The 14,658-nt window shown below is 40.4% G+C and overlaps 1 protein-coding gene across 2 annotated transcripts in view; it reads left to right on the forward strand.

The window, feature by feature from the left end:
• The window catches only part of TMCC3 (transmembrane and coiled-coil domain family 3), a 264,083-nt gene that overhangs the window by 56,235 nt on the left and 193,190 nt on the right, over window positions 1-14,658 (forward strand). For both annotated transcript variants that reach the window (XM_019661273.1, XM_019661272.1), the window contains exon 2: window positions 1,150-1,305. The gene's annotated coding sequence lies outside the window, so the exon portion shown is untranslated. The remainder of the gene's footprint in view (window positions 1-1,149; window positions 1,306-14,658) is intronic.

Genomic DNA, 14,658 nt, shown 5'->3' on the forward strand with positions numbered 1-14,658 from the left:
ATAGGGTGATCGTGCGGTTTGGTTTGTGCCTGTGATCTGGTGTAATTATTAATAGCATTCCTTTTCTCTCTCACACATGTCTCAGTTTGGACAATAGTTACATGGTTACCATGTTTAGGATCTGTGTAAGGCTGTCTTGAGGTTAGGAGACTTAGACTAGAAGCAAGTACCAATATTCAGACCGGGAGAATGGCTAGGTGCATTATGGTATATTCCTACAACAGATGACTATTATGTAGCAATGACAGTGGATTAAGTGTAATTATGTGTATAAACATGGACAAAACTCAAAAAATAAATATTGAATGAAAAAGCAAGTTGCAAAATACCTACTATTTAATTTCATTTACATGAAGTTTAACAAAGCAAAATTCAATGACATTGTTTAGGGATACATACATATGTGATAAAACTATAAAGAAAAGCAAAGGCATAATGACCTCAAAATTAAGATTGGTGTTTGCCTGCTGTGGGTGTTTGCCTGTTGTAGAGAATAGCCAAGAATCACAGGACAGAGAGGGCTTCAAAGATACCGATTTTACTCTATTTCGGAAACTCTGGGATGGGTACATGAGTGTTTCATTATTGTTCTTTTATTTTAAATGTGCATACATGTTATGTACATTCTTTTTGTTTCTTGAACTATTTCACAGAAAAACAAATACACAAGAAAAAGCTTCTACAGAATAAAAAAAAAGAAGAAGATGTTGCGTGATGTCAAATTTTATACTTGTCTTTTATTTTAGGGTGAATTGTTCGTTGTTGAGTGCATTTAGGGAGAAGGTAGCCAGATCTTCAGGCTTTGAGCTGAGAGGATGGTCAGGAGGGTTGATAGTACAGTAATATCTTGGTTTGTGAGCATAATTCATTCCGGAAACAAACTACTCATATTGCAAGACCATTGCTCGTTTACCACGTTAAAATGTATTAGAAATGTTTGCTCGTCTTGCAGAATACTCGCAAACCACGTTACTTGCAATCCAAGGTTTTACTGTATTTTAAAACCCTGGTTGTTAACAGAACAAGCATTTGGTCTTGTTTTTGTCCTGCTGGGGTTAGGGCTACCCTCCTGCTGTTGCACTGATGTTCACTGAACAAACATTTTGTTAATCCCTTAATGTACGTATACTATGTCTTTTACTTCTCCAGAAAGTGCTGTGAGATAGATTCTGTTGTCATCTCCATTGTCGGGTTAAGGACAAAGGAGCACAGAAGGAGTAGGAGACATACGGCTGTAATTGTCTGCACCGGGATCTCACCTGCATTGTCTGCTGCCACCGCCCGCAAGCCTCACCTGGGACTGAGGCAAGTGCCTGACATTTTCAGTTCTACAAAAGGCTTTCGCCCCTTCCTGTTTTTGAGGATGATGTCTTTGTCTGGCTCCGCTTGCCCTCACCTGAGTTGCCGAGAGTCCCTGTGGCTCCTTTAACAGAATGGCTGCTCCCTGGTCACCCAGGAGAGAGTCCATTTCCAGCCCCTGCTACCGGGGAAGAAGGGAGTGCAGTTTTCTGCTGAGCAGAAACGTCTGTGCCTCGGGTGCTCCTGACCTGACCGATTTGGACTTTGTTCTTAGAAATGGGTGGGAAGGGGCTGACCTGAACAATCCTGGGTGAAATTGGAGTGTTTCCTCAGTTGAATTCATAGACTTAGCATGGTTATCTTAAGAATAAGTATATACAACGACATTAAAAGAGGGTGGGGTGGGATTGTAGCAGGAGGGAATAGGATCCCAGCAGGAGGGACAGGAAAGGTCAGGGAGTGGCCAGCAGTGGCCTCAGAGACAGCCTGACCTCAGCTTTGAATCCCTGCCTACTAGCTGTGATCGTGGGCAGGTTACATTGCCTCACTGAGGCCCAGTCTCCTCTTCTGTAGCTTAGAGATGATGTCGTTATGTCTGACTGTTTGTTGTTTGCCCCAAAGCCGTTACTCTGTCCTTCCTTATTCACCAAACCAGCGGAACTTAGGAAACTCAGGAAAGATGGACCTTTCCCCGGGCCTTGGGGGCAGGCACAAGAGTTCCGTCTGGTCCGTGAGATGTAGCGGGGAGTCGGCTGGGAGGAGATTTTCCTCCAGGGTAGGAGGGAGGTAGAGAAAGAGAACCTCTGCCTGGGCTACTTCTCGCTTCCTGCTTTGAATGCAGCCGGCTAGGATGCGATGCCTGGAATTGCAGCAGCCATTTCATGAGTGAGGGGAAGACAAGGAGAATCAGAGATGCCAGCCCCATTTCCTACCATCACTGAGCCCCCGAGGCATCTATGGGGCTGTCTATATCCAGATTTCTTGTTATGCAAGGAAAATAGACTCCAATTTATACAAGCTACCTTAGCCATTTTTTCCCCAGTTACTTGCAATCCAAACATGATTTTAAAAGTGTTTAGTCCTTATTGCGTTCTTGTGAGAATTAGGGAGGATGTATTTTGAACATGTCTGGAACAGGGTGGATGCATCACAGTGGTTGCTGTCATCATTGCTGCCATCACCATCACCTCCAGGGTGTCTCCTCAGGCTGGGCATACTGTAGGGCTGGCAAAAGAGAAGAACTGTTAAGGATTTTGTCTCTTCCCTTCCTCATACATCCTGCCTCTTATAAGTAGCCGTACAAGGCATGTGGGGTGCCTGATTTGGGGGAAGGGATGGAAAGGTAAAGAGGAGTACCAAAAAAAATGGAAGGAATAGAAGGCTATCAGGTGAACAGAACAGGTTCATGGTTTGAATTTATTGCTCTCATGTTTTATTTACCTGAAATTGTATTTGGTCATCCTGAATCCCTGATCAAAATAATTTTTTAAAAATAAATGCAAATGTCTTTATTTCTATAGGGTTATCATCATTCATGACTTAAAATGTTAATGGTTACACCCTTTAATTTGGAATGGCTATTCCATTAAACAGGAATAAATGCTTTTTTACACAACAAGCAGTTCTGGTAGAGGCTTATTATAATGAGGCAGAGTCTTTCTTTTCAACTCCCAATTACCTTTCAATCCAGTTGCTGTCATTAAACCACACTTGTATTTAGTGTTCTGGAAGTTGGAGAAATGAGTGCATTACCATCAAAGCATGAAAGACCAGTGCTTTGCATAATCATTGCTGGCACCATTCCTCAGATTTTGCATCTGTCACTCTCACCCTCCAGCGCCCTAGTTTGGGATTCTGTCCAAGCAAAGTTCTACGTGCTGGTTTTAATCATTTTCAAACCCTGGTGTGGATTGTCTAGTCACCCACAGTTGCTTTTTCTTCATGGCGCATTTTTGCTTGAAGCAGAGTCCCTGTAATGATTCCAGATTTCTCAAAATGATAAGAGAAAGCCTTTCTGAGGCTACCAACAAACTCTTCACTTGCTTAATGCCACCAACAAAGTGGACACATTGAATATCACCTTGGGGGAAGGGGTGAAAGCTTAGCTGGCCTTATTAAGAGTAAAATGGAGCTGCTGAGCCCCTGATCCTCCTGAGCAGTGAAGAGGGAGAGTCTTTGGTCTTCTGCAGAGCTGGCTGTGTCCAGGAGAAGGGAAGAGCTGGCACGAGAAGATGGGAAGAAATGGGCAAGGTGGGTAGGTGAGGCTGTGGTGTGGGATCTGTGGGCCAAAACTGAAATGAGGAGCAAAACCAGGGATGCTGTTAAAATTATGTATCCACTGACAAAACAAGAAGTACCCCATAACTGATGTGGACCTGGTCCTGGAGTGGTGTCCTAGAGTCCCTGCTGTGCCAATCATAAGTTCGTGGACGAGGCCTGGATGCCAGACGAGAGACCAGTTGACATTGAAGAGACTTGAGGTACAAGAAAACTTACTTAACAACTTGAAGAGGGCCGGCCAAGTGGCTCAGTTGGGTAAGAGCTTGCTCAAGAGTGCGAGCTCTGAGCAACAGGGTCGCCCGTTTGATTTCCACATGGGCCAGTGAGCTGCGCCCGAACTGAGCTGCTGCTATGCTGCCAACAGATGGCAGGATGGCTCAGCTGGTGAGAGCACATGCTCCTAACAACAAGGTTGCCTGTTCAATGGCGGGCTACGCCTGCTCACAACTAAGACTGAACTCAGCACCTTGAGCTGAGCTGCCACCCGGGTGGCTCAGGGGATAGAGTGTGCGCTCTTAACAGTGAGGCTACTGGTTTAATTCCTGCGTGGGATGGTGGCTACATCCACCCACAACTAATTAGACACAGCACCTTGAGCTAAGCGGTGCAACTAGACTTGGAGCTGAGCTTGCTGTGCCCTCCCACAACTAAGATTGAAGGACAACAACTTGGCTGTTCCCCTCCTCCAATTCCCCAACACTGTTCCCCTCCCCCAATTCCCCAATTTAAAAAAAAATCCTGAATTTACTAAAAGGTTAAATTAAATTAAAAAACAATAATAAAATAAAACTTGAAGAACTGGTACAACCATGCTGTGGTATGCAAGCAAAAATCAACTCTGAAAAGGGCAGATAGGGCGTATGCCACCTGGCACATAGTAAGGTGCTTCATGAATATTTACTGAAAGAATTAATAAATGTGCCACCAAATGATGTATCAGAAACCCTCCCTGTGTGCTAAAAGAAGAATTAATTTTCATGAGCACTTCTGATGCTTTGCTGGCTTTGGGATTATATCTTATATGATTTTCAAAACATGAAACGATGGCATATATAGAAGAGGAATAACAACATTGTGGAGGGAAGAGAATCATTAATAATTTTTCCTTTAAAACCAGAAAGAGCTACTGAATCTCCTAATTTTTTTCCCTTTTACTCTAGCATGTGAAATAATTTATGCAGGATAGAAAACAATAGTCTTTACAAAGGCAGCTAGTTCAGTGTTTTAAAGGGCACACATTAGATGGTTTGTGATACCTGTGATAGAGCATTACAATAGAAATGCTCCAGCATTATGTACTTCTGATGAGAAAACATGAATAGATAAATGATAGCAATCACTTTCTAACCACAGGCTTTTTATATCAGGATGATGCTTAGTGTTCGTGTTTTAAGGCAAAATGTCTCTTTGAGGAGATCATGAAGATGTCAGCTGGCTTGGCAGTCAGAAAGTGTCTGTTCTACAATGAATGCAATTTTTACTGTGGCCTTTGAATTCCAAACTAACCCAGTAAAAGAAGTACTGGTCGTAGAGTTTTGGGCAGTAGATAATTCTGATGAGCTCACTTAGGAGGAGCTAGACTATATGCTATTTTGGGTGGGATATAAAAGATTCCAGGGAATTTGTTTGACTCACTCTGCTCCTTCCTATAAAAAATTTGAAGTGACTTTCAACAGATGTAGAATAAAGAAGCTGGCAGAGTGGACCTAGAAATTGAAAATCAAAGCCAAGGAAAATAATAGAATACTAAAGCACTATCCATAAGTGTTAAAATAGGCCTTTTGATTGATTTTACGTGGAGCTTCCTGGCAGCAGTGGCAAAAAGGGAAACATGATAAGGTACATAACTCACACTTTGGGAAAGGAGAGAGCATACAAACTTCTCAAAGGAGGCAAAACTTTTCTAAAAGGTTGCCATTATTATCATCATCATTATTCTGGAGCTGATGATTTAATTTTGATCATTCAGTTCCTTACTTCTTTCCCCTGTTATTTTTTTAACTGGTATAGTTACTCCTTTGCTTCATAGTCTCTACATTATCAGTGATCTACTCATTATTAGTGCAATTAAGGAATCCAGGGAAAGGAAAGGAGGTAAATTCAGAATAGTCAGCTTTGTAGATTATAGCTGTGGTTAAAGTCATACATGATATGTCATTTTAATGAAGTTTGTGCTATCTGTGGATTAAAAAAAATTTTTGCCCAAGACCACAGAACAGAGAATTATTTATATTTTAAAAATCCCTGTGACTTTATATAAAGCCCATCTAGCTTCACACTGGGCTGAGGATTGGAGCCCTTAGCCAGTCAGTCAATTTTAGAAAGTTAGGTTTATGTCCTCATTTATATACATTTAATGTATATCTAATTATAATTAGTAATAAAAAATTTGTGTTCACTTCGTAGGATACAATTTTTGTTTTTACATGGTCTTCATTTTATGGCCGTCTAATATGCTACAGTGTTTTGTTTAGTAATTCAGTTCTGTACACTTAGTATCTATTTTCTCTTCCTATTGAATATTCTTCAACAAACGTGTTTGTGCACATAGTTTGTTTCACCATTGAAGAAAATGCAAGAAATGGGTTTACTGGATTAAAGAATATGCCCAGCTTTACCGTTGTATTACTTTCTAAAAGCATCAGCTAACTTTCTTTTATATCCTTGTCCCCAAAGGAGATGAAAGGAGCTGTTGATAAACTGGTTACTCCACACAGTTTATCAACAGCTTTTCGCCTCCTTTGTGGCTCGCCTGTGTGTACCAGTTCTCCTGTTATTCTTGTCAATCTTTGCAGCTTTGCAGCTAGAGTTCTGCAAATTTCTCATAACTAGCACTTAGTGATGTCAGTGATGCCCTCCTTTTAAAATACCCACTTATTATATTTTGAGTTTCTAGCATATTGAATGTTTTGGCAGAGACTGCCAGTTATGCACAACATTGATTCTCCTTTTTTCAGAACCCGCAAGTGCTGGTTGTGTAGACAGCCATCCAGGATAAAGACGACATTTTCCAGCCTCCCTTGTACCTAGAGGAGGCCAGGTGACTAGTTCTGGCTAGTAGAAGTGAGTAGAAGAGTTTGGTAACTTCCAGGATCCTTTGGAGAAAACTGGTGTGCGCACTTTACCCTCACTATCTTACTTATTTCTTCTCCTATCCGTCTGCCTGGAACAGTTATGGTGACTAGAGCTCTAGCCGCCACATTGGATCACGAGAACAAGGGCCACACTCAAAGGATGTAGGAATGGTGAGCCAGAAAGTTTTTGGCTCTGGGAGGACTTTATGGACCAGAGTTAATATACATGGCACTGTGCTGCCAGTGTCTGGACTTGCGCATATAAGAGAAATGCATTTTTGTTTTGTTTCAATCATTATTTTGGGTTTCTGTTTCTCACAGCTGAACCTAATACTAACTGATAACATATGTGTTTATATAAAAGGCTACATCAACAATTTAAGCATCTCAGACATTACCATTTATTGGACATGAATATTTCATGGTTAGGCTGAAAGGCAAGACCAAAGAAAAAGCAAATTGCAAGGATCAAATGATTTCTCAACTCGTTTCTTACTATACTCCTCCTTTCTGTTGAAAAAATTGTCTTGATGATAATAGCTGTATTTATTGAGCTCCTTTTATGTGCTGATTGAATACCCTATGAGGAGGTATAGTTGCTATCCCCATTGTACAGATAAGAAAATTAAGACTGGGAAAGATTAATTTATTCACAGGGTCACTTATCTAACAAGTGATGGAGTGGGACTCTGTGCTGGATCTTTCTGACTCCAGAGCCCAGTATCTTACCTGTATATGTAAGCCATCCCCTTGCATAGCTGTTTTCTCTCCCAGGAACACCCACCCTCTCTGTGCCTTCTTTGCCTAGGTACTTCTATGCACCCTAAGTCTCCACTCCTCCAGGAAGCCTTCCTTGTTCTCCATGGCATTCCATAATCCTGCTGCCTTCATAGCACTGTATATCTTCTGTCCCAACATTTATTGAGCACGTTGCTTATTATCTCCCATGGTAGACTGAGGTCCTGGGGAAGGCGAGGAAAGGTTGAGTCTTATTCTTTATTTTATTCCTAGAACCTAGCATGGTGCCTGGCATAGAGATGCTTAGTAAATATTTGTTGAGTTATTAAGTGAACTCTGGTGGCTATCCAAAAGATGTTACTTTTTAAAAGCTCTCTTTGGCATAGATTTTCTAATTAACCCCTCTTCTGGAACTTTTTCTTCTTCTGGTACAGTCTTGTGCCGTAGTAAAATGTGCCTGTAATTTTCAGAGTTGATTTGGTAGATAATTTAGTCTTTGTCATACGTGGCATTTCCTCTTAGCTCTCAGCCGGCCAGCTCTGCTGTGAACGCTTGCACAGTGTGAACAGATTGACATGCTTCCCAACTGCAGTGGTCTTTCACATGCAGGCAAGAAGAGATGAGATCGTCGTAAACAGCCATATGCATGAATTCATTCAGAAAAGTGACTCTCTGGATCCCAAATTGCATACTCACCCTCTTTTTATATTTAATGGATGAATGAGAGGTCTTGGCTTTTCACAGAGTTGGAAGATAGGCTGTTGTGTCACAGGAGGGAAGAAACTAGAGCTTCCTTAGGTATAGCCAGACTCTGAGTGCAGTGTTGCTCAGTCCAACCTTTATGAAATTCTCATTCAAAAGTATGCAAATCAAATGAGGTTGCATCCCATTGGTGGGATTGAAAACACATTCCTCATCTGAAAATTCCTGTCGGACAGAGCAGGCTGTTGTTTCAGGCTCTCAGCGCTGTGCCTCACATAACATAGACCCTCTTCAAACGTGGGACTCCACAGAAGGAATTTCTTTTCACATTCGCTGCCTCATGTAACTCAGAAGGTTGCTTGTTCTTGGACTGTTTGAACCTCTTACTTTTTGTGCTGTTGGCCCACCTTACCTTTGGGCACAGGAGTTGGCAGGAAAGAGCAAGATGATGAAACTGAAACCCAAGGACAGGGTGATAACTAACTGCTGTCCTCATCTTTTTATTTATTATTTTGCTATTTTAAAGTCAGTATTTAAAGCAGTATTTTATTGACACTGTTGTGCAGCTATCACCACTATCTCCAGAACTCTTTGTCTTCCAAAACTGAAACTTTGTCTCCATTAAACACTAACTCCTCATTCCCCGCCCTCAGCCACTGAGAGTCACTGTGCTTCTTTCTGCTATGAATTTAACTATTCTGGGCACCTCATAGAAGAGGACTCATACAGTATTTGTCTTTTTGTGACTGCCTTGTTTCACTTAGGATAATGTCCTCAGGGTTCATCCATGTTGTGGCGTGTGTCAATCTCCTTCCATTTGAAGGCTGAATACTGTTCCCGTGTTTGTACATGCCTCATTTTGTTTATCCATTCATCAGACTATGGACACTTTGGTTGCCTCCACCTTTTAGCTGTTTTTAATAATACTGCATGAACATGGGAGTACAAACGTGCACTCATCTTAATTTCAGCTCTCTTGTAGGATATGTACCAAGAAGAACTTAAAAATCCTTTAGCATCGTCAAAATTAAAAACTGCTTCACAGGACACCTTCAGAACAGTGAAAAAACAACTCATACAATGCGAGGAAATATTTGTAAATCATACAAGTGTCTTGAATTCATAATATATAAGAACTCTTAGAACTCAACAATAACAACAACAACAACAAAACAAATAACCTGATTAAAAATGGGCAAAGGACTTGAATGGACATTGCCCCAAAGAAGATATACAAATGGCCAATAAACACATGAAAAAATGCTCAACATTATTAGTCATCATGGAAATGTAAATCTAATGACATGATGTACCACTTCACATCAACTAGGATGACTATAATAAAAAAGACTATCACAGGTGTTGGCAGAATGTGGAAATACTAGAACTCTCATACACTGCTGGTGGGGACGCAAAACGGTGAAGCCACTATGTAATACAGTTTGGCAGTCCCTCAAAATGCTAAATATAAAGTTACCATATGACCCAGAAATTCCACTCCTTGGTACATATGTAAGAGAAATATGTCCACACAAGACTTGTGCACAAATGTTCATAGCAATATTATTCATAATAGCTAAAAAAGTGGAAACAACCCAAATGTCTTTCAACTGATAAATGGATAAACAAAATATAGTTTATTCAGATAATGGAATATTATTTGGCAATAAAAAATGAAGTATTGATAAATTCTATAACATGGAAGAACCTCAAGAAACATTATGCTGAATGAAAGAATCCAGTCACGAAAGACCATATATTGTGTGACATCATTTATATAATATGTCCAGAATAGGCAAATTTATAGAGACAGAATGTTGATTAATAGTTACCTAGGATAGGGGGCAGGTGGCAGGGGAGAATGGAGAGTGACTACTAACGTGTGTAAGATTTCATTTTTGGGATGATGAAAATGGTCTAAAATTAGATTATGCTGATGCCTGCAATGTACTAAAATATACTAAATCCCAATGAATTGTATAGCTTAAATGGGTAAACTTTACAGTATGAAAATATCTCAATAAATCTGTTAAAAAAAACCCAAACTTTAACAGCCATATCTCAGCATTCCACAAGATGGGGGTGTCATATCATGAAAGTGGTCCCTTTCTTTAAACCCTTTATAGAATAGAATACTGTCCTCTTTTTTGGAGAAGAAATTAGGGAATTTGCCATTGAAAATGTGAGGGGAAAAGAAAATTAAAATATTTTGTTTCCCAATGTTGTAAGACATACAACAAATTTTGGCAGTATTTATTCATTTTCTAAAAATGTAGCATTTTTTTCTTTAATAAATGAGGACAGAATTAATGAAATTGAGCTTTGCATCAGAGGATTTGAACAAACTTTACAGATATTTTGGGTCTACCTTACCCTGGCCTGGAGTCTTCCTTTCTCTGACTGTGGGCCGGGCAGTGTGCACCCACAGCCCTCACTACATGTCCAGACGGCCCAGCTAAGTCACCCCCTTTCTGCACACGAGTCTCTTCCTCAGTTGGCGTTTGGTCCCTGCCACTCAACTGACTTTTGATAAAACAGTAGGCCTTCTTCCCTCTGCCTCACAAGTCAGTTTTAGGCTTACTAGTAGGTGTGGTTAAGGCTAATTGAGAGAGATTTACCTAGTCATCTTTTGAAAAGGTTTTACCTATTAAATTAATATCAGGCTTTTCTGTAGATGTTGTTTCTCCTCAGCATTGCTGGCTTTGGTTACCACATGGCTGAACATTGGCTGGGCTCTCCTTTAACTCTTAGCTGCCATTGCCTTGTGCCTCGAGAGTACTGTCTCCTTTTCTTCACCAGATTGTGGAATCCTGGCAGGACCAGGGACAGATTGAAACCTCTCACAGTGCCTTGAGTTACAAAGGTGCTTCGGAATTATTTGTTGAATGAATAAATTCTGGGCAGATAGAAGTTAAGGATGTGAGCCATAGAAAAGCAGTGTCTACATAGTAGCTGTGTTTTATTATTTGATGTATAATAGAATGTTACACAACCCGCTGAGAGAAATACAACATGCTCACTGTTGGATTGATCATGACATAGGCTCACAAGTATGCTAACATGACATTAAAGCACATGAATTAAATCACAAGAATGAAAATAACGTGTGGCTTTTCTTCTCAACAATCTGAGCATAAAATTTGTCCATCCAGAATCCCCCAAAGATGGCTCTGGAATGTGAGCCCTGGCTGTCTTTTTGGATTTTGTTGGTAGGGTTGATCAAAGCCATCAGTCCTGTCGGGTGGTTTGACCAAGAGGAACGTAAGTCTAATCCAGAGCCATGCACAGACTTTTAAAATAAAAGTCTTCTTTCCTAATGTCTTGTTTTGTACTGTTGCTTCATTTGACTTGGCCTTGAAGAGTGTAAGTGATTCTTCTCAAGTCCCTGTGGGTTTTGGTTGTTCTTAGAACTAAGATGTAGAATATTTACCATAACCGAGTAGAAGACAAAAGTTTAATTTCCATTTCAGCAAGTTGAATTTTAGAGATTAAAGGATGAGGATGTGAGTGCATGTGATGTAAATGTCACCATCTTCTCAATACTGGTGGCCAATGTTAGAGGGGAAAGAAACTGCAGACCTGACCGCACTGATATCCAGCCTTCCCTTTCCTAGGTCTGATGATCTGGTCCTCTGTTCTGGCCACATCCTATCTTTTCAAGGAGGCAGAGCTTTGCTCCAAAAATCCAGTGGCCTGAATTTGAGACCTGGCCCTGCCTTTGACTTTGGATGGGTCTTAGCCTGAGGCATTCTGTCCCCTAGGTGGCACTTTAGATGTTTGTGGGGCAGTTTTAGTTGTCACAATTATGGGTATTACGTTATTTATGACTTTATTTTATTTCAGAGTCATAAAGGTTCCCCATCTCAGAATTATTTTGAAGATCAAATATGGAAATAATGTGAATCTGAGTCTTTGGGTGTGTTTCACCAACTGCAAAGTGAAGCTAATGCTGGCTTCAGATGGCCATTGTAAGGATTAAGTAGGGTTACGCATAGAAAGCCTTTGGTAAATGGTAAAGCACAATGCAACAGTAACATGTCCACCATCACTGAATTATTTAATCTTTACTCCTGCTATTAACTCTGCTGCCTTGCTAACTGTCTCAATGTTGAGTGAATGTATTTGGTGATGCTCCTTTTTTATATCCCATACCTCTTTATGGTCTCTCTCTGAGCTCTTCCTGGATTTTTTTCCATCTTCTCTGCCTTTCCCAAAATGCTCTTCCCTAAAATGTTCTCTCATCTAACCTCACACAGGACCCAGTGGGAAGCACCTTCTTCCTGTTAGTCTCCTGTTCTTTTACTTCTTGGAATGGTTGGTTATCTTACCATGCACATGTATCTCATTGTTCCTTAGAATGTAAGTCCCTTGGCCTTAGCACGGGGCTGTGCAGTTGGTAGATACTCAGTGGCTGTTTGTTGATTTTCCACACCCAAGAGACACGCTTTAGAATGAAACAAGCTAGCAAACCTAAACTTTTTCTTCCTTGAGGATATATAACCACCCAAGCAATAAAGTTAAGTAGTTACAGGCATACCTCAGAGATATTGTGGTTTTGGTTCCAGACAACCTCAATAAAGTGAATAAAGCAAGTGAAAAAATTCACATGAATTTTTTGATTTCCCAGTTAATATAGAAGTTATTTTTACACTATACTGTAGTCTATTAAGCATGCAATAGCATTGTGTAAAGAAAACAATGTGTATACCTTAATTAAAAAATACTTGACTGCTAAAACATACTAACCATCATCTGAGTCTTCATCAAGTTATGATCTTTTTGCTGGTGGAGGGTCTCACCTCGATGTCAATGGCTGCTGACTGATCAGGGTGGTGGCTGCTGAAAGTTGAGCAGTTGTGGCAATTTCTTAAAAATAAGATAACAATAAATTTTGCTGCATCGATTGACTCTTTCACAAAGGATTTCTCTGTAATATGTGATGCTGCTTGATAGCATTTTACCCACAGTAGAACTTCTTTCAAAATTAGATTCAATCCTCTTAAGCCCTACCACTGCTTTATCAACTAAGTTTATGTAATATTCGTAATACTTTTTTGTCATTTCAACAATCTTCACAGCATCTTTACCAGGAATAAATTCCATCTCAAGAAACCACTTTCGTTGCTCATCCATAAGAATGAACTCTTCTTCCATTAAAGTTCTATCATTGCAGCATTTCAGTCACAACTTCAGGCTCCACTTCTAATTCTAGTTCTCTTCCTATATCCACCACATCTGAAGTAACTTCCTCTACTGAAATCTTGAACCTTCAGAGTCACCCTTGAGGGTCGGAATTCACTGTTTTCAAACCCCTGATAATGTCGATATTTTGACGTCTTCCCATGAATCGTGAATGTTCTTAATGGCACCTAGAATGATGGATCCTTTCCAGAAGGTTTTCAATTTACTTTGCCCAAATCCATCAGAGCAATCACTGTCTGTGGCAGGTATAGCCTTACAAAATGTGCTTCTTAAATATTAGGATGTGAAAGTCAAAATTACTCCTTGATTCATGGGCTGCAGAATGGATGTTGTGTTAGCAGGCATGAAAACAACACTAATTTCAGTGTCCATCTCCATCAGAGCTCTTGGGTGACCAGGTGCATTGTCAATGATCAGCAATATTTTGAAGGAGACGTTTTTTTCCAAGCAGAAGGTCTCAAAAGTGGGCTTTAAATATTCAGTACACCGTGTTGTAAATAGCTGTGCTGTCATCCAGGCTTTGTTGTTCCATTTATAGAGTACAGGCAGAGTAGGTTTAGCATAATTCCTAAGGGCCCTAGGATTTTCAGAATGGTAAATGAGTATTGGCTTCAACTTAAAAGTCACTAGCTGCATTAGCTCCTAACAAGAGAGTCATCCTGTCCTTTGAAGCTTTGAAACCAGGCATTGACTTCTCTCTGCCATGGAAGTCCTACATGGCATCTTCTTCCAATATAAAGCTGTTTCATCTATGATGAAGATCTGTTGTTTAGTGTAACCACCTTCAGTAATTTTCTTGGCTAGATCTTCTGGATAACTTGCTGCAGCTTCTCCATCAGCAGTTGCCACATCACCTTGCACTTTTATGTTGCGTAATGGCTTCTTTCTTAAACCTCCAGAACCAACTTCTGCTACTTTCAAACTTTCCTTCTGCAGCTTCCTCACCTCTTAGCCTTCAAAGAACTGAAGAAAGTTAGGGCCTTGCTCTGGATTAATCTTTGGCTTAAGGGGATGTTGGGGCTGGTCTGATCTTCTCTAAAGACCACTAAAATTTTGTCCACATAAGCAATAGGACTGTTTTGCTTTCTTATTGTTCATGTGTTCACTGGAGTAGCACTTCTAATCTCCTACAAGAACTTTCCCTTTGCATTCACAACTTGGCCAACTGTTTGGTACAAGAGGCCTAGCTTTTGGCCTCTCTTGGCTTTCGATATATCTTCCTCACTAAGCTTCATCATTTCTAGTGTTTGATTTAAAATGAGAGACTTGTGACTCTTCCTTTTACTTGAACATTTAGAGGCATTGTAGGGGTATTAATTGGCCTAATTTCAACATTGTTGTGTCTCAGGGAGTAAGGGGACCT

The sequence above is a fragment of the Hipposideros armiger genome, unplaced genomic scaffold (assembly GCF_001890085.2).
Source record: "Hipposideros armiger isolate ML-2016 unplaced genomic scaffold, ASM189008v1 scaffold_342, whole genome shotgun sequence".
NCBI classification, from domain to species: Eukaryota; Metazoa; Chordata; class Mammalia; order Chiroptera; family Hipposideridae; genus Hipposideros; species Hipposideros armiger.